The sequence below is a fragment of the Schistocerca americana genome, chromosome 8, assembly GCF_021461395.2.
Source record: "Schistocerca americana isolate TAMUIC-IGC-003095 chromosome 8, iqSchAmer2.1, whole genome shotgun sequence".
NCBI classification, from domain to species: Eukaryota; Metazoa; Arthropoda; class Insecta; order Orthoptera; family Acrididae; genus Schistocerca; species Schistocerca americana.
In genome coordinates this window covers 439,978,743-440,000,301 of record NC_060126.1, presented here as the reverse complement: position 1 = coordinate 440,000,301, position 21,559 = coordinate 439,978,743, and positions in this window count along the sequence as shown.

Here is a 21,559-nt window from a genome sequence, read left to right as displayed (position 1 = left end):
AGACTAATTGAATTCTGTAATAAGTTTCAGCTAATAATAGCGAATATTCGTTCAAGAACCACAAGAGGTACTGAGAAAAGGCCAGGTGATACGGGAAGATTTCAGTTAGATTACATCGTAATCAGACAGAGATTCTGAAATCGGTTACTGGATTGTAAGGGATACCCAGGAGCAGATAAAGGCTCAGATCACAATGTAGTAGTGATGAAAAGTAGGCTGAAGTTTAACAGATTAGTCAGAAGGAATCAAAACTCAAAGAAACGGGATATAGAAGTACTAAGAAATGACGAGATACGCTTGAAGTTCTCTAAGGCTATAGATGCAGTAATAAGGAATATCTCAGCAGGCAGTACAGTTGGAGTGAACTTCTCTAAAAAGAACAATCACAGAAGTTGGAAAGAAAAACATTGGTAAAAAGAAATCATAGGTAACAGAAGAAATACTTCAGTTGATCGATGAAAGGAGAAAATACGAAAACGTTCAGCGAAATTCAGGAATACAGAAATACAAGTCGCAGACGAATGAAATAAATAGGAAGTGCAGGGAAGCTAAGAGGAAATGGCTGCATGAAAAAATGAAGAAACTGAAAAAGATATGATTGTGGGAAGGATGACTCAGCATATAGAAAAGTCAAAATTCGGTGAAATTAAAAGCGAGCATGGTAAAAGTTAGAGTGCAACGAGAATTCCACTGTTAAATGCAGAGAATAGAGCGGATATGTCGAAAAAGTACATTGAAGGTTTCTACGAGGGGGAAAATTTGGCTGATGTGATAGAAGAAGAAACAATAGACGATTTAGAAGAGATAGCTGATCCAGTACTAGAATTAGAATGTAAGAGAGCTTTGGACGACTTAGGAACAAATGAGGCAGAAAGGATGGGAAACATTCCATCAGAATTTCTAAAGTCACTGGGGGAAGTGCCAACAAAACGACTATTCACAATGGTGTGTGGAACGTATGAGTCTGGTGACATACCATCTCACTTTCGGAAAAAAATCATCCACAGAATTCCGAAGACTGCGAGAGCTGACAGGTGCGAGGATTATCGCACAATCACGATAACAGCTCATGCTTCCAAGTTGCTGACAAGATTAATACAGGGAAGACTGGGAAAGAAAATTGAGGATGTGTTAAATGACGATCAGTTTGGCTTTTGGAAGCTAAAGGCACCAGAGAAGCAATTCTAACGTGGGGGTTAATAATGGAAGCAAGACTAAAGAAAAATCAAGACACATTCGTAGGATCTGTAGACATGTAAAAAGCGTTCGGAAATGTAAAATGGTGCAAGATGTTCGGAATTCTGAGAAAAATAGGGGTAGGCTATAGGGAGAGACGGGTAGTATAGAATATGTAGAACAGACAAGAGGGAATAATAAGAGTGACGACCAAGAAAGAAGTGCTCGGATTAAGAAAGGTGCTAGACAAGGATGTATCTTTCGCCCATTCTGTTCAATCTGTACATCTAAGAGGCAATGATTGAAATAAAAGGTAGGTTCATCGGTGGTACCGAAATTCAAGGTGAAAGGGGAACAGCGAGAAACTTAGCACCAGGATTGATGGTCACGATGTAGATGAAATTAGGGAATTCTGCAACCTGGGCAGCAAAATAACCAGTGACGGACGGAGCAAGAACGAAAGCAGGCTAGTACTGACTAAAAGGGTATTCCTGGCCAAGAGAAGTCTACCAGTATTAAACATAGGCCATAATTTGAGGAAGAAATTTCTGAGAATATTTGTGTGCAGCACAACATTGTATGGTAGTGAAACATGGAACGTGGGAAAACTGGGTCAGAAGAGAATCGAAGCATTTGGAAGGTGTTGCTAAATAGGTATGTTGAAAGTTATGTGCACTGATAAGGTAGAAATGTAGAGGTTCTCCGCAGAATCGGTGAGGAGAGGAATATATGGAAAACACTGACAAGAAGAAGGAACAGGATGGAAGGACATCTGATAAAATTTCAGGGAATAACTTCCATGGTAATGGAGGGAGCTTTACAGGACAATAACTATTGAGGAAGACAGAGATTGGAATACGACCAGCAAATAATTGAGGGCGTAGGTTGCAAGTGATACTCTGGGACGAAGAGGTTGGCACAGGAGAAGCTGCAACAAACCAGTGAGAAGACTGATGACCACAAAATTAAAAGGAAAAAAAGAACACACAATTCTCTAATTTGCGCGCACATGTTTAGTCAGACGTTTGTATCTCAAATACACTCCTGGAAATTGAAATAAGAACACCGTGAATTCATTGTCCCAGGAAGAGGAAACTTTATTGACACATTCCTGGGGTCAGATACATCACATGATCACACTGACAGAACCACAGGCACATAGACACTGGCAACAGAGCATGCACAATGTCGGCACTAGTACAGTGTATATCCACCTTTCGCAGCAATGCAGGCTGCTATTCTCCCATGGAGACGATCGTAGAGATGCTGGAGGTAGTCCTGTGGAACGGCTTGCCATGCCATTTCCACCTGGCGCCTCAGTTGGACCGGCGTTCGTGCTGGACGTGCAGACCGCGTGAGACGACGCTTCATCCAGTCCCAAACATGCTCAATGGGGGACAGATCCGGAGATCTTGCTGGCCAGGGTAGTTGACTTACACCTTCTAGAGCACGTTGGGTGGCACGGGATACATGCGGACGTGCATTGTCCTGTTGGAACAGCAAGTTCCCTTGCCGGTCTAGGAATGGTAGAACGATGGGTTCGATGACGGTTTGGATGTACCGTGCACTATTCAGTGTCCCCTCGACGATCACCAGTGGTGTACGGCCAGTGTAGGAGATTGCTCCCCACACCATGATGCCGGGTGTTGGCCCTGTGTGCCTCGGTCGTATGCAGTCCTGATTGTGGCGCTCACCTGCACGGCGCCAAACACGCATACGACCATCATTGGCACCAAGGCAGAAGCGACTCTCATCGCTGAAGACGACACGTCTCCATTCGTCCCTCCATTCACGCCTGTCGCGACACCACTGGAGGCGGGCTGCACGATGTTGGGGCGTGAGCGGAAGACGGCCTAACGGTGAGCGGGACCGTAGTCCAGCTTCATGGAGACGGTTGCGAATGGTCCTCGCCGATACCCCAGGAGCAACAGTGTCCCTAATTTGCTGGGAAGTGGCGGTGCGGTCCCCTACGGCACTGCGTAGGATCCTACGGTCTTGGCGTGCATCCGTGCGTCGCTGCGGTCCGGTCCCAGGTCGACGGGCACGTGCACCTTCCGCCGACCACTGGCGACAACATCGATGTACTGTGGAGACCTCACGCCCCACGTGTTGAGCAATTCGGCGGTACGTCCACCCGGCCTCCCGCATGCCCACTATACGCCCTCGCTCAAAGTCCGTCAACTGCACATACGGTTCACGTCCACGCTGTCGCGGCATGCTACCAGTGTTAAAGACTGCGATGGAGCTCCGTATGCCACGGCAAACTGGCTGACACTGACGGCGGCGGTGCACAAATGCTGCGCAGCTAGCGCCATTCGACGGCCAACACCGCGGTTCCTGGTGTGTCCGCTGTGCCGTGCGTGTGATCATTGCTTGTACAGCCCTCTCGCAGTGTCCGGAGCAAGTGTGGTGAGTCTGACACACCGGTGTCAATGTATTCTTTTTTCCATTTCCAGGAGCGTATTTCCTACTTTAACAAGTGGATTGTGCCCCGTCAAACTTTGGCACCTCATATACTTCTGAAATTAAACTATATGTGGAAAATGCATTTGGCCGGAGATGCGCCTGTGTCAATGGCTCAAAAGCCCTACAGATAAACTAATATCAATTTCAACACAAAGTTACCTTTTTTTAAATGGCACTTGGATATTTTTTTCTACAGAAATTCAAAGTAGAGGTACAAAGTGGCGGCAGACTTGTTTTCACTAGTCTAAACTTCATACTGCCTGAAATATGAATTCTTTAAAAGATGGCAATGGTGACACATTTTCCATCGAAATGCATAGAGGTAGTGTGGCCTACAGCAGGCTTCAGAACAGAGCACGCAACCCGTATTACGGCAAATGAGCAGTAAAGCAGGAACTGTGGCATTTACCGTATTTAAAGTGTAAGTATTCCAGAAGGTTCAAGGTTTAGAGTAGTAAAACCGAATCTGCTTTCACTAATTGTACTCTTCATTTTCCTAGAAGAACATACCGGGTGATCAAAAAGTCAGTTTAAATTTGAAAACTGAATAAATCACGGTATAATGTAGATAGAGAGGTACAAATTGAACACATGCTTGGAATGACATGGGGTTTTATTAGAATCAAAAAATGCAAAAGTTCAAAAAATGTCCGACAGATAGCGCTTCATCTGATCAGAATAGCAATAATTAGCATAACAAAGTAAGACAAAGCAAAGGTGATGTTCTTTACAGGACATGCTCAATATGACCACCATCATTCCTCAACAATAGCTGCAGTCGAGGAATAATGTTGTGAACAGCACTGTAAAGCATCTCCGGAGTTATGGTGAGGCATTGGCGTCGGATGTTGTCTTTCAGCATCCCTAGAGATGTCGGTCGATCACGATACACTTGCGACTTCAGGTAACCCCAAAGCCAATAATCGCACGGACTGAGGTCTGGGGACCTGGGAGGCCAAACATGACGAAAGTGGCGTCTGAGCACACGATCATCACCAAACGACGCGCGCAAGAGATCTTTCACGCGTCTAGCAATATGGGGTTGAGCGCCATCCTGCATAAACATCGTACGTTCCAGCAGGTGTTTATCAGCCAGGGTGGGGATGATGCGATTCTGTAACATATCGGCGTACCTCTCACCCGTCACGGTAGCAGTTACAAAACCAGAATCACGCATTTGCTCGAAGAAAAAAGGCCCGATAATGGTAGATGTGATAAATCCAACCCATACCGTGACTTTCGCGTCGTGCAATGGAGTTTCCACGACAGTTCTAGGATTTTCGGTAGCCCAAATTCTTCAGTTGTGGGCGTTGACAAACCCTCGGAGCGTCAAATGAGCTTCGTCGGTCCACAACACGTTACTCAACCAATCGTCATCTTCCGCCATGTTTTGAAACGCCCACACCGCAAATGCCATCCGCTTCACTAAATCGCCAGGTAATAGTTCATGATACCGATGGATTTTGTACGGATAGCATCGGAGGGTACGCCTAAGTGCCAACCAAACAGTAGTGTATGGAATGCCGGTGCGACGTACGACTGCACGAGCGCCAACTTCCCCGTGCATAGACGAACCCGCTACAGTCTCCATTTCTTCCTGAACTGTCTCAGCAGCGTTACGCCTTGTGCTCGGTCGGCGACTACGGGGTCTATTGTCTAAACAACCCGTGTCTTCGAACTTCGAAATCATTCTCGCCACAGCTGAATTTGTTAACGGACCTTTACCCGTTCGAATCCTCTTCCTATGGCGATAGGATCGTAACGCTGAACTAGCACATTCCCCATTCTGATAATACAGCTTCACTAAAAGCGCCTTTTCAGGTAACGCCAACATGCTGCGACTGCTGGCGCATCTGATTCTCTCTCTCATTACAGCTCCTTTTATACACGATTGTCATGCGCATCACTGACGTTTTGCTGTCCAGCGGCATCTGTCTGAGGTCTTGTGAACATTGTTTTTTTTTGTTCTAATAAAACCCCATGTCGTTCCTAGCATGCGTGTCAATTTTTACTTCTCTATCTACGTTATTCCGTGGTTTATTAAGTTTTCCAATTTATAGTGACTTTTTGATCACCCGGTACATGTTTATTCGCAACAATTAGTCACACCCTCCAGCTACCTCTCGAAATAGTCGCAGCTGCGACTTACACATTTGCCATGCTGTTGTACAAACTTTCCAGTGCCCTCGTCACAAAAAGCAGCCGCCTGTGCTCTCTGTCAAATCCCAAGGCTGGTCTGCGTTTCGTTGTTTGTGCCAGAATGTTGTCTTCGTAGCCAGTGGTTCATGTGAGCAGAGATGACTAACGGGGTGAGCCACTTGAGGACTGTTTTGTGGGTGATCGAACACTTCACATCGAAAACGCTGCAGGAGCGTCTTCATTGCCTCTGCAAAATGCGGATGAAAATTGTCTTGAATAAAGGAACGCATGACGTTTATGTATTGTGGGCAGCATAGCTTCAGGCGAAGTCTCTCGCCAGACCCACATACTTGGCGGGAGACACTGTTGGTTTAAGCATTTCTACGTGATCACTATTCGTTCTGAACTGAAAAGAGCGACGTAAAGCGGTCGAGAGGCACACTAACAGCACTGTCCAACACATCTGGGCCAAGTTCCATCAGATTTTCACAGTCGTTTCCATTTCACACCTAATCGAACCTTACTTTCCGAATACGCCTGGTAATAATTATAATAACAATAATAATAATAATAATAATAACTTTGTAGTGAAAGTTTACTTACAGGAATTGTGCATTCCTGCCAAATGTTTCAGTCCCTCACATATTTTTTTGCAGCATTTTCAATGTAGCTCCGCTGCACTTCTTACTTATTTCATTCCTAAGTAACAATTATGGCCGTATTCCTGTCTTTTTCCCCAGATTTTTTGTACTTTTTTTATTCTCTGTTCAGTGTAGTGATGTGTTCGTGTTGTTACGTATGAAGGTGCTGGTACACAACCTGCTCATCTCTGATGGGACATTTTTCACATTGTGTTTCGTTTCGGAAATACATCAGGTGGCCAAGTCAGGTGGGACACCGGGTACATACTTGTAATTTCAGCACAGTATGTTCTTAGATCATGGGCTTGGTAGAGAACATTTGTCCTATGACATTTTACGCGGACAAAGATTGTTCTAACTGCGATGGTGAAAGAAATGTTTTCCCTCAAGGCGAGGGAAGCTGGCTGCGTTAAGATCGTTATCATTAAACCTCGTGTCAATGAACTGGGTAATTCAGAAATTCTCCACATTGTCTCATGTAGTAAGGGCGTGACTATCTGCCTATCTGACGACAGTACGGCGATAGAAGAGATTAACGTGCCCATCGAAAAAAATTGTGTTCAGAATGAAAGATTCAGCAGGTAAAAAGGTCAAAACAATATTTGATGAAATCAAAATCGAAAGTGTTAATATAAAGAGTGTAGCAGAAATTACTGTTAAACCTTCAAGAAAGAGAGAGAGAGAGAGAGAGAGAGAGAAAGAGAAAGAGAGCAGAGAGTTGGAAAGAATACACTGAAAACCCCTGAGGTGGGCGTGGGTGAGGTACCGTCTCCTGACGTGATGCAAGAAGAAATGGATTTTGATATCAAATACATCAGTGACCCAGTGTTGCAGTCAGAATTTGACAGAGCTTTGCAAAATTCGCGGTCAAATACAGAAGAAGGCATGGATAACATCCTTCTGAATTTCTAAAATCATTGCGGCAATGGCAACGAAACCACTATTGAAACTGAGGCGTAGAATCTACGAGACTGAGGACATACCGTTACGCATTCAGAAAAATATCATGCTCAGGTTTTCAACAAAACAAGGCATATAAGTACGAGAATAATCGTATAATCAGCGTAACAGCTGATACTTCCAATCTGTTGAGAGGAATAATATACAAAAGACTGAAAGACAAAATTAAGGACCTTTTACATAACGATAAGTTCGTTTTTAGGGAAGATAAACGGCACAACAGAGGCAGTTCTGACGTTGTTCTTGATAATTGAAGCAAGTCATAAGGAAAAACGAGAGACCTTCATAGGATTAACGCTTTAGGAATGATGTTCGACAGTGTAAACTCCTAGAAGACGTTCGAAATTCTCAGAATTCTCAGAAAAATACTTGTAAGCTGCAGGGACAGACGGCTACTATCCAATATGTATAAGAACCAAGAACTGGCAATAGGGATGGAAGACCAGTAACGAAGTGCTCAGATTGAAAAGCATGTAAGACAGGAATGGAGACTTACACCCCTGCTGTTAAATCTATACATCGGAGAAACAATGACGTAAATAAAACAATGGTTCAGGAGTGGGATTAAAATTTAAGGAGTAAGAGTACCAGTGGTAAGACTCACTGATGACATTCTTATCCTTAGCAGCAGCGAGGAAGAATTACTGAATGGAATGGAAAGTCTGCCGAACGCAGAACGTCCATAGAAAGGAAACCGAAAAAAGAGAAAACTAATGAGGAGTAGCAGAAATGAGAATAGCGAGAAGCTTAAGAGCAAAACCGAGGACCATAAAATAGACGAAGTGCAGAAATACTGATACCGCGGAAGCAACATAAGGCCTGATGTAAGCGGCAGGAAGGACATAAAATCAAATTACAACGAACAAAAAAGGAATCATGGCCAAAAGAAATCTACTGGTACCGAATATGGATCTTAATTTGAGGAATACGTTTCTGAGAAAGTAAGTTTGGAGCACAATGTAATTTGGTAGTTAAACGTGGGCTTTGGGACAACCGGAACGAAAGAGAATCGAAGCACTGTAGATGTGGTGGTACAGAAGAATGTTGATAATTAGGTGGACTGATAAGGTAAGGAATAGGGACGTTCTACGCAGAATCGGCGAGGAAAGAAATATGTGGAAAACGTTGACAAGAAGAAGAATGGTAAAACATGTGTCACGCATCATGCAAATCGCAAAAGGTAAACACTATATGGGAAGACAGAGATATGAATACAAATAACAAATGGCGGCAGACGGAGGGCGCAAATGTTACTCTAAGGTGAATAGGTGCGCAGGAGAGGAATCCATGGCAGACCGCATCATATCCCTCAGAAGAATGAAGACACACACAAAAAAATGTTATAAAATTGCTCAACTCATTAATATATAAGACATTAATACTAACTTGACACTTCATAATAGTTTCCAGGAAATAATGGGAAACCACCACCAGTAAGGCCTTACCCACGACAGATATGTGGGATTTCCTAATCTGCCCCGTACGCTCATTTCCTTGGGTTTGGGGCTAACGTTTAACGAGAGTATAGTGCTTCCACTGAAGTTACTTGAATTATAATCGTTATCGGTTCATGCGACAGTTGTGCTAGTCTGTAGGTATGGAACCATACCTACAGACTAGCACAACTGTCGCATGAACCTATAACGAGATGGGGGCTGGTAGACGGTTAAAATGTGTAAGTCGATTAGGAAAATATTATCTTTGATACAGTTCTTAATTTTCAACTGGGTAGGGGGTCATGTGGCCCCTTAAAAGGATAGAGAATTACACAATAAAATTTTGAGAATAGCTTCATTCATACTCAAGTTGTGAGGACGATTCTTCCTTACTGCTGACGTGAAAGCCAATATCATTAACACAAGCTGAACGCGAGACCGAAGGAGAGAAGCACCAGTGTTACCTCAGACGATTTCAGCCAACATCTCCCAGACAGATACTCATAACCCACAGCAAGGTAAAAAATATACATCGCGAAATTCCTAAAAACTGACTCTGTCGCAGACAAACTGAAATCTGGATGATCGGAAGTTGGTACTTGCGTAGCAAAATCAAACGCTGTAGTAGCATCGTTCTGTAAGCGTCCAGAGCACAGTACTTCCCACTTCTGGAGGGAAACGTACATAAATAAACAGAATGCTTGCAACACATGCGTATGACACACTTAACAAAATGCACATATTATATCTCAACGTGTGCGATCCAAATCTCCGGGTTCAGTTTGCAGAATAGACGACATATAAGCTGAACGAAAACCGTAGTTTACACTACGACGTGCTGCTTACACATTAAGCTAATTTCAGTATCTACGTAGAGGAAAGTAAGAAGAATTACAAATACTCGTCAGCTGTCAACCCTCCCTGCATGGATCTATCGTAAGTAGTTGCCTCATCGAAAGTAATGGTTTGCTGTGGGATTTTTGGGGGGGGGGGGGGGTCTCGCTGCTGCTTGAGATGGGGATATTTCCAATATTCTCCAAGCACGATGGAACCACACGTCGTTGCGAGATAGCTGTCTCAGAATACCTGGATATGCAGTTTCCCCGGAGACGGATAGTTCGTAGATGTCTCCTGGAGCGGCCACCACATTCCCCGGAGCTTATACCACGACTTTTCTATCTGTGGCAACATCTGTGTACGTGTTGTATCCGGATAAGATCAGAAATCTTGTACATCTCACGGAGCTGATTGTGGAAGCATATGCTCGCATTCCGGTAGACGTGTTGATTGAAGCCCTTGCCCAATATGAGAAGTGAAGACAACAACCGTACCACCTGCTGGACAACACTTTCAGCACATTCTATAGCCTTCACATGTTACCATCGGCATTCGCCTGGTTCTGTACAAAACCCTACGTAAGTAGACAATGAATAAAACCATGCCCTAATGGAAGTCATCACTGTTTTCCTCGAGTAAATCTCTATCAGTCTAATGTTCCATATGTTCATTTCTATCTGTAGAGCTATGATTGGCATCGAAGATGACGACTTCCAGAATAGCCACCATGTTGGTAACTTAGCTTCACAGGCTCCTCCCCCTATACCATCTCGCATTACTTGAGTCAGATTTCTGTTTATCCGTTTACTTACTTACACACTTAATAATTCCTTGGCGCTACAGCCCGCGAAGGACCTTGGCCTCCTGGGCAATCTTCGCCCACTCTTCCCTGCTTGTGACCTTTGCTCTCCATCTCCTAACTCCCATTCTTCTCAAATCCTCCTCCACGTTGTCTAGCCAACTGGTCCTTTGTCTGCTCCTTATACCGTATCCACTCGATTTTTCTTCGAAAACTTTCTTGATTGTGCTGATCTCCACCATTCTTTCTACATGTCCCAGCCAACGTAGTCAGTAGCCATTATTTCTGTTACGAAAGCTGGTTTGCTGTACAACTCTCTGATCACCTTATTATTTCTGATTCACCAAAACCCCCATTCATTCACTTTCCCGAAGATCTTCGTTTTTCCATCTCTACAACAACTCCTCAGCATTTTGCAGCATTGTCCAAGTCTCCGAACAACACATCACCACTGGTCTTACTACTGTATGATACGCTGCAGCTTCAGATTCCTACTAAGGTGTGTTGCTTGAAGTGCTTTTAACAGGTTCCTTGGTTGCTTTAAGTACTTTAATCAGTACAAAGTAGCTCCTGTTACGAGCTGTAAGCCGGCCACTGTGGCCAAGCGATTATAGGCGCTTCACCCCAGAACCGGGCTTCTGCTACGGTCGCAGGTTCGAATCATGCATCGGGCATGGATGTGTTTGATGTCATTAGGTTAGTTAGGTTTAAGTAGTTCTAAGTCTAGGGGACTGATGATCTAAGATGTTAAGTCGCACAGTGCTTAGAGCCATTTGAACCATTTGAATCAGCTGTAATATGAAACATGGGACTTATGGAAAGCAGGAAAAGGTGTTGACAGGGCCTAATCAGTCACCGTTGGTTGCACAGTAAACACATATACTTTATTTAAGGAAACATTTTTTTAAATCAATTTTTTTTTAATTTTGACTGTAACACAAGCTGCACTGACGGCTGAAGGCCTTGTTAAGAAAGAATTAAAATTTATTTGTCGGCTGAAGGCCAGAAGCAATATTTCAGAACAATTAGCGGCTGAAGGCCTGAATTACAAGTGAGGAAGACAATTACACATTAAAAATACGCAAATAATTTTTAAAACAATCATTAAAAAATTGACTATAACACAAGCTACACTGAAGGCTGAAGGTCTTATTAAGAAGAATTCAAATTATTTGTGGACTGAAGGCCACAAGCACTAGGAATAATTTAAACAAATATTATTTTTTAACAATTGACACAATCAGACCAAATAAAGAAGGGAGTGATCCACAGACAGTGCTCCAAGAATCGATCTGAGAAAAGTCCCATTCTTCCATAGACCACCTCGAACGGTGACATTCCGACCCCCGAATGTATTTTGGTGTTATAACTCGATACCACGTATGGAAGATAAACGTCCCAGTTTTTTTGGTTTCCAAACCACCTCTGCTAGGACCCTGCCTAGTACAGCGGTGCGGGTCTCCCGCATCGTCCCCTATGCTCCTCGGTGTATGGGACCTCATCCATTCACATAATAACTTAGCATTTTTGAAATTGTCTTATGTACTCGCTCCGTTCTCCCATTCGCCTGCGGATGAAATGGACTGGTCCGCAATTTTTTAATTCTCAAAAACCGACACAACTGTGTCGTTAATTCGGACATGAAGTTCGTCCCATGATCCGTAATTATGGTATCAGGCACCCCAAACTTCAATAACCAGTTACTGACTAAAGCTTGTGCTACCATACTTGCCTGTTGCTCTGGTATTGCGACCATGGCTAGAAACCGCGAAAAGTGATCAATTATAGTTATAACGTAACAATTCCCTGTCGATGTTTTGTTATATGGCCCGCAGATATGTAGCACGTTAAACTCGAAAGGTTTCGAAGCCTCTGGTAACCGTTGCAATGGAAGTCTTGCGCGCGTCACATCCGCTCGCTGTGCACACGCTACACAAGTTTCTACGTATTGTTCCACATCCCTTCTCCGAGTGCGCCACCAAAATCGTTCTGCTTCTCGTCTTTCCATTGCTCAACGACATGCCCTGAAAGCACATGATCATGGGCCTGCTTTAAGATTTCCTCTCTCAAACTCTTTGGTACCACTACCCGTGGTCCACAACTGGTAACTCTACACAACAGATTTCCCTTCACAATGAAATGTGGTTGAGTTCTAAAACCGTGTTTCTTCCCTGTCTTATGAAATACTTCAAAGTCAAACCCATTTCATTTTAGAGCCCACCGTGTTAACCGACTAGAAGGATCCTTGAGTCCCAGTAACCATCTCAACGCTGCATAATCTGTCACGACCTTAAACTTCCTACCATGAAGGTAACAACGAAAATACGTTACTCCAAATATTACAGTCAACATCTCCTTTTCCGTTGTGGAATAATTCATCTCTGCCCTATTTAACGGGGGAAGCATACGCCACCGGATGCTCCTGTGCCTTTACCATTTGCCCCAGAATACATCCTACGTCTCCATAAGAAGCGTCACATGATAAGATGAAGTCTTCTTCAAAATTCGGAAACACCAACATTGGACCGGAAACTAATCTCATTTTTAATTCATCGAAAGCTTGCTGGCATTCCTCCGTCCATTGAAATTTAACTCCTTTCTTTAAAAGCTTTGTTAGAGGCTCGGCTATTTCAGCAAAATCCTTTAAAAATTTACGATAATATGAACATACCCCAATATACGATTGTAATTGCTTCGTTGTACGTGGTGTCAGAAAATTCTGAACTGCCTCTTCTTAACGGAGGATCAGTTTGAACCCCTTGTTCACTGATTACATGACCTAAATATATGACCTGCGTCTGCGCGAACTTACATTTTTCTAAACGTAATGTTAACCGAGGCGTTCGCAATCTCCTAAGGACATCTCTTAAACGCGATACATGTTCTGGTATATCCTTCGAAAATACTATAATGTCATTTAGGTAAACCATACATGTCTTTGGTTTCAATACCCTTAAAATCCCATCTAGTAATCGCTGAAAGGTTGCCGGTGCATTCTTCAACCCGAACGGTACACGTATATACTGATGTTTCCCACAGGAACAGTAAAAGCTGTCTTTGCCCTATCCTCTGGCGCTACATCCAATTGATGGTATCCACTCCGTAAATCCATCGCCGTAAAATACCTACACTGTGCCAGATTATCCAACGTGTCCGTGATATTCGGAATCGGATATGCGTCCGAAATGGTTTTCGCATTCAGAAACCTATAATCACAACAAAACCTATATTTCTTGTACCATCTTCTTAGGTACGAGAACTACATTGCTTGAATACGGACTGTCGCTATGCTCTATGACTCCATCCGGTAGTGGTTGTTGTATAAACTCCTCTAGTAGCGGTTGCATATGACGAGCTACCCTATACGGTTTCCTAAGCGCTGGTGTATTATCCTCCGTTGATATGTGATGCTTCGTAATCGGTGTTGCCGGTAACCTACTCTCCGTTCCGAATAAATTGCTAAATTTCAATAACAATTCTTTCAACGCGACCCTGTCGTCTCTCTGCAAATGCTGTAATTTTCCCCTCCACTGCAATGCATCGATATGTTTTGCTTGTGGCTCGCCTTTAAATCCTCCCTATCGAGGCCACCTTCATCAAAAACTCCCAATGTGACCAGTAACAACCCTTTCGACAAGCTAAAATCCGCTCTGCCGAAGTTATCTATACTTACAGGAAACCTATAATCTCCTTCCACATAACTTGCGTGAGCTAAACTCCTCCGCACATGCCCATTATCCAGCTCCTCATTACGTGAGAGTGGATCCACCATGTACTATGTCTCCTTTGGTAAGTTCGCATTTACTGTAACCCAGACTACCTTTCCTGTACCTGTCGGTATGTTATCCTGCTGATCAACCTTAATGAATCCGTTCGCAGTTTAGATGGCGTCACCTCCGCGTTAAGTGCGCCTTGCTACATTCGTCCATTTGCAACCGTTTCCCGCATGCAAAACATTGTTCCACTGTGTTCCGCTGTTTGTTGCCAAAGATCTATCTTCCCACGATGTTTGTCAAGGAAGTCCAGTCCGAGAATCACCGAATACCCCTCACCCACACATGGTAACACCTCTACCTGCTCACTAAACTTAGTTCCTGCGATCACAAATTGAAGTACCGTCGTACCCAATGACTCCACTTTTTTTTCGGAAGTATCAAGAAGGAGAATGGTCCTTACTGTCGGAAGTTTCGATTTGCATTAAAAATTAATCGCATTAGTGTACCGAGAACTGTTAACACGACAGATCTGTTCCGAAAGAGCTCCTGTTTAGACTGAAAACAAGAACGTACTCGGGAATGAAAACGTTTTCTCAGTGAATTGTTTTTTTAACAGCACTTTGTAAGGAGAGATGCAAGACATCATTCCTCCAATTTAGTTCGTTTTCCTCAAGAAGCTTTGCCAGTATTGACAACCTCAGCTTAAAGAGAGCCGGGGTCTCTCTTGTTGATGTTCGTAAAGAACGTTATCGTATATTGACGATTTACTGACTTGTATACTGTCAAGCTTAAGGCTGTCGGAAGCCAGCCAGAATACTCAGAGATACGGAATCAGAGACACAATGCAGAGAGCAGTCAGATGTGTTGTCGTTTAAGTTACTAGGGATAAACACTAACGCTACAGCACTCCAACAGCAGACGCTTTGGGCAGCTGTCCCAAAGTAGAAGTTTCACTTCAGAAGATTAACTGGTAACTCCATTCACTGCCTGACGCTGTCGTGTGGCGTCACTGCAGAATATGGTCACAAGCAGGCACGTCTTAGCATAGACAGCAAACTTGATACTTACGCCAAAGAACCGCGAAGTCAATGGGTTTGCACAGGTTAGAGTAAGATGGGAAATAGCTTAAATTGCTGCTACAGCGGTCCCTGCTCACGAAAGGTCACAGGGCGAGGTCAATTGACTTAAAGTAATGTTGTTACTAGCCATAAAATGCTGGTCAATGATGTTTAGCTTTCAGCTGCACGCTGTTGCTATCAAACTTGGAATTTGTTGATGCAAAAGCCAGAAACATCCGAACCTCCAAAGTAGGAGGAGGGAAAGAATGTAAACCTGGTTGGCCAGAAGCATCAGGGTGATGTAGAGCCCCACGTCAGTTTGGGTGATGTCTGTAAAGTGGCGGTGGATTGGCAGGCCTACAAAAGATAGGGAAAAATATTTCGCAGCCGTAATCCATTAAAAACACACTTTTTTGTATTCAGTGGAGTTCTCAGCCAGACGTCGGGACACCAGCTCCTTCTTTTTCGTAGCCAGCCTCACGTAAGTTCCGACAAATCTGTTTTTCTCACTTGGAGTACTGCTTTGTAAGTTCTTACTTCACAATGCTGCTAGTGACGCCATTTCTGTTAACTCACACCACACGGACTTGCTGACTTATGTTGTGAAACCAGCTACATCCTTTGCTCTTTCTACTGTCGGGAATTACCCTTCATTGTAATAGTCTGAATGCAAATATATGGTGTTATTCAGATCCGTGAGTTTCCTGTTGCAAAAATCCTGTGTGCTGTTGTGGACTTCAGTCCAAAGATTGGTTTGATACAGCTCTCCATTCTAGTCTGTCCTGTTCAAGCGTCTTCATCTCCGAGAAACTTTCGCAACCTACATCCCTCCGAATCTGCTTACTGTATTCATCTCTTGGTCTCCCTCTAAGATTTTTACGCCCCACGCTTCTCTCCAGTATCCTTTGGTGGCTCAGAATGTGTCCTACCAACCGATCCCTTCTTCTAGTCAAGTTGTGCCATAAATTCGTCTTCTCCCCAATTCTATTCAGTACCTCCTCACTAGTTACGTGATCTATCCATCCAATCCTCAGCATTCTTCTGCAGCATCACATTTCAAAAGCTTCTATTCTCTTCTTATCTAAACTGTTTATCGTTTATGTTTCACTTCCACAAGTGGCTACACTCCATATAAATACTTTCAGAAAGGATTCCCTGGCGAATCTATACTCGAATGTAACAAATTTCTTTTCTTCAGAATTTCTTTCCTTCCCATTGCCAGTCTACATTTTATATCCCCCTAGTTCGAACATCATCAGTTATTTTGCTTCTCAAATAGCAAAACTCATCTACTTCTCTAAGTGTCTAATTTCCTATTCTGATTCCCTCACCATCATCCTCGTTTTGCTTTTGTTGATGTTCACCTTATATCTTCCTTTCAAGATACTGCCCATTCCGCTCAACTGCTCTTCCAAGTCCTTTGTTGTCTCTGACAGAATTAAAATGTCATCGGTAAACCTCAAAGTTTGTATTTCTGCTCCCTGGACTTTAATTCCTACTACAAGTTTTTTGTTTCCTGTAGAGTCCTAAAATGCGCGCCTCTCGTACGTGCCCTGTGACAATGTTTTACGCTGATCCAAGCAATCAGCCTGCCATCACCGTAAGTTTTTGTGCAATTGTTCCTAACCGCTCGAAAAGTGTAGAGTGACTTATTGTCGTCTGTCGTCGCTATAGGACATGACAATGTAACGAAGTTTGCAGTTCACTTTTTCTTTTCTGTAGCTGTAGAAACCTTTTTGTTCTCCTGGTGTGGATCTATTTTTCCTCCGATGGAAGCAATGTTGACACTGCTTATAAATGCACGATGTTTTAATGACATATAAAAAATCTGAACTTATAATGCTTGGAGAGACCAGCCGAAAGAACTTTGGTTTCGGGCCAAACACTCGTTTAAAAAAGCAGACCAGTGACACCCAAGCAAATCAGAGATATATCCCAAAATTAATGACAAATATATTATTATACCTTTGTTTCCTCCGATTTTTTCCTCATTTTTTGCTTGATAACATTGTTTATGATAAAGAGGTATTGCAGAAGTTTCGTGAATATTACTATATGTACGTTGGACATACAGATACATCGACAGGGTTGTTTTAAATCTGAGATTTTGTTTAGAGTGTTCCTAACAGGTAGACTGGAAGAATGTTTGAGTGAAATGCTGATCAAACGTTTTTAATCTACACGCATGCCATTATCGAGAATTCCCAGAATCCCGCTGCCAGAGGCATTTTCGTCTCAGCATAAAATAGACGACAGCTTTCTCGATACTGCTGTTCCGTGTTTATTGGCATTGACTGTAACACCGAGAATGACATATAAATCTGCAGGGAATCGTAGTATCGGAAGCGCTACACCGGAGCAGTCTCAAGGCGGAGAGACATTGCGTGTAATAGGAATCCTGCAATAAAATCTTGGAAGCAGTGTCTGTAGACAAGGCTATCGTTACAACAACGCTCTGTGGTGCCAGTAAAAAATTGCTACATCTTCGGCACCGAAAAATATGGCAGGACTCACAGGATGCATAAAACTGGAAGTAACAGCAGAAAGCAACGAAGTACATCACAACCTAGATGGTTATTGCAGCCGCACTACCTTTACATTTTTAACACATTATTTCTCAATACATACGGCAATTTTTGAATAATTTTGGTAAAACATCAAGTAATTGAAATTTTGTTAGCTGAAACAAAATAAAAAATTACTTCTCAGTGTGACATTCATTGAAAACCTCATACATTTGAACACGCTGAACCTCAGTTTCTGTGTTCTCTTGAGAAAGGTATTTCTTTAGAACTCTACATACAACCATTTGCGGCACTTGTAGCCTCTCCAAGTGAGGTGTCCATTGAAACTTCATGCCAGTATGGTAGGCTTTCAGAGATACACACAGGCTATTCAGTTAGTGAGAGCATTACCTGTGGTGTGATATGCAGTTTTAATCTGTCAGGAAATTTCGTTGAGGCTATGAAACAGATCAGTTACAACCAAATTTAAGAAATGGCGTGGACAGGGAGTTAATGAACCCACGTGTCACATAACGACGTTGGAAGTCCATCAGGTCATGCTTCAAAATTTACAAACATGACCTTAAGTGCCATTCCATTGTCTTTATTTCATTGCTGTACATATGAGTGTACTCAGATTATTCATAGACAGAGTTTCATTTAGGAACCAACATACTCTTTCACATCAGATGCATTCAGTCGAAACCCTCTTCACTCGAACCTTAATCTCACAGTTTATTACAGTGATAATATTTATTTTATACAACAAATTTTCAGTCCGCAGCTCGTGGTCGTGCGGTAGCGTTATCGCTTCCCACGTCCGGGTTCCCGAGTTCGATTCCCGGCGGGTTCAGGGATTTTCTCTGCCTCGAGATGACTGGGTGTTGTGTGATGTCCTTAGGTTAGTTAGGTTTAAGTAGTTCTAAGTTCTAGGGGACTGATGACCATAGATGTTAAGTCCCGTAGTGCTCAGAGCCATTTGAACCATTTTGAACAAATTTTCAGAAACATGAGGGAGATGTTTGGAACGTGCTAAACATTATTCGGAGATTCGCGCAGTGCTCACGCAAAATAACGCAGCTCCGGCACAGAAATGAATTCTCTTTATAAGTACCAGATGGTTCCACGTCCATGTTCCTATGGGTGTCCACCTGAGCTGACTTCCCCCTGTTGACCCCCACACTTAAAGTCCAAATTCTGTCCCTTACTGCATAGCGTGAGAATCTTCACGCACGGTAGATACAGGGAATGCCCTTCATAACCTGGCACGTACGTTGCATGCAGTGCACTGCCATTAAATTTTTACTGGAAGAGCCGAAAGAGGAAGCCAAAGTCTCATTAAAATGTGTGCTATAGAGGTTTTTAGGAACCACTAGCTTATCCAGCTTCTTAATAAAGAGAATGAAGAGGAGCTAGAAGTACTTTCCAAGACTTCACTACTTAGAAACAATGCGGAAGAAGGAGAAGAAAACTAAATTTTTAGGCATTATTTCTGAACAGATTGTCAGGTCCATAATTGTCATGTGACGTATATTCTTTATTTTACATTGTCAGTACTGTTGTAACGTTCTTTATAAAAATGTAACATCCATTAAAATATTATATGTTTATTTGCCACGAATATGAAATGCGTAATGTTTGAGTTACACAAATTTACTGTGTGATATGTTGTTGAGAAAATGGTGTGCTTAATCACTTTTACTGTAATCCAAAAGAAATTAAACAAGTTAAGGTGGAAAACCAATACGCAGTGCCTGTAATGAATTCAGTCCCTCTAAAATTTGACCAGTCTCGTGACCATCGAGTTCTATGGCGCTGCACAGTAAACTGACTAAATTCCATGTGCAAATACCTGTAAGCAATGAAACAAATTTTCCTTAGCTCTAGAGTCGCAACGAGTATAATCTCAGTATTCTGTTCTCTCCACAGTAGCCATAGAAAATATTCCATCTTGGCACAGTGAAGTGGAATACCGGTCGTAAAATACATTCATACAATAATATCAGAAGATTGTCTGAAAATGAATAACCTTGCAAATGTTCAGTGAAAATACTGCATACTGGCTCAGCGCTGTGCAGTGGTGCCCGCACTGTAGCTGTTACAAACATTAATAGTTTTCTGATTCTGTCACCTTAACATTTTTCTGACTCAAAGAAGATTTTTTTTTAGAAAAAAATATTCATTGAATTTAAATAAACACGACATGGAAGAGAATGAGGTACGGATAAGGGGATATGCTCAGACCGAATGGTTCATTTTGAAAATTGTATTCAAAATAAATTTTCACTTCATAAAATCTGATATGAAACCTTTTACATTAACTTCAAAATCAGCGAACTTCTCAAGTTTTCTACAATTCTCATTTACTGCCGTAAATAAAAACACTTGGATTGTTTCACGAGAAAAAGCTAACATCGTTTGATAAAATAGATTGCAAAATTTAACTTCTCTCCATCAGGACTACAAAACGCACAAAATATTACAAATCGGACATGCCTAATCAACCTATATATTAAACCTGATGGGAAATACTTGATTCCTGCATCCAAGGGTCAGTATTGTAAAATTCAACCAAATCCATATATCGCGTTGCTGCAAAGCTTCTTTACCTTACGGGCACCGGCCTTGCCGCAGCGGCTACACCAGTTCCCGTGAGATCACCGAAGTTAAGCGCTGTTGGGCGTGGCCGGCACTTGGATGGGTGACCATCCAGCCGCCATGCGCTAGTGCCATTTATCGGGGTGCACTCAGCCTCGTGATGCCAATTGAGGAGCTACTCGACCGAATAGTAGGGGCTTCGGTCAAGAATACCATCATTACGACCGGGAGAGCGGTGTGCTGACTGCACACCCCTCCTATCCGCAACCTCCTTGAGGATGACACGGCGGTCGGATGGTCACGGTAGGCCACTCGTGGCCTGACAACTGAGTGATTTTTTTTCATTACCTTACGAACTTGTTCCAGTTGTTTTCCCTTTGAGTTACAGTATAAATTCATTACTGTTTGTTAACAATCAGTATCACTTCAATTCTTGATAATCTTGCAGCCTGACAAATTAAAAATACACACTTTACACTATCCTAGAAATAACTGTGGCATAACATTTACTGGCTCTGTGTGAGCACAAACAATATCATTCATCACTTCATTTTATAAAAACTGTGTTATGCTGCGTCCACAGACCAACATCGAAATTCTCACAGTTAGCGACTAGCTTTAAGTCTTACATCCCACCTATAACAGAGTGCAACGGCAAGTGCCACTGCGCTTCTCTCCCTCCTACTTAAAATCGATTCTGTCACTCAGGCAACATCTTTGGTTCAGTGGCGTCAAAAATACAAAATCTTCTACGTATGACAACCATTTGAGGTCGTTTTTCATGAATTATATTACAAAATCGGACTGCACGTACCAGTGGATCCGTCAGACTGTATTAAGCAGCGTTATCCACTATACTACACTCTTTATCTCTTTTTTGTTTTATGAGATTTTCTTCTGGCAGTTCGTGGTTCATGTCGTTTTGATGTGGTTGGTCCTTAGTTTATGCTATTATCTTTGTTTTGTTTTACTCAGGTGAGAGACCACTGATTTTAAACGCCTGTATTTGTAGAATTATTAGTCGAAGTGACATCAAATGCTACTTCTAGCATCCACAGACTCTCTAAGCTTAATTTTAAAGTTGTGCAAGACGTTTCTGCGTAGGTTTCAGCTGTCGAACTGCGCCTTCCTTATCGTGCGGTGGTCGTCCGTAAACGAACCCCCCTTGCGCTCTTACTAGCGCAATACCCTGCTCTATCAATGTTGTGTTGGCTGAGGAGTCAACACCG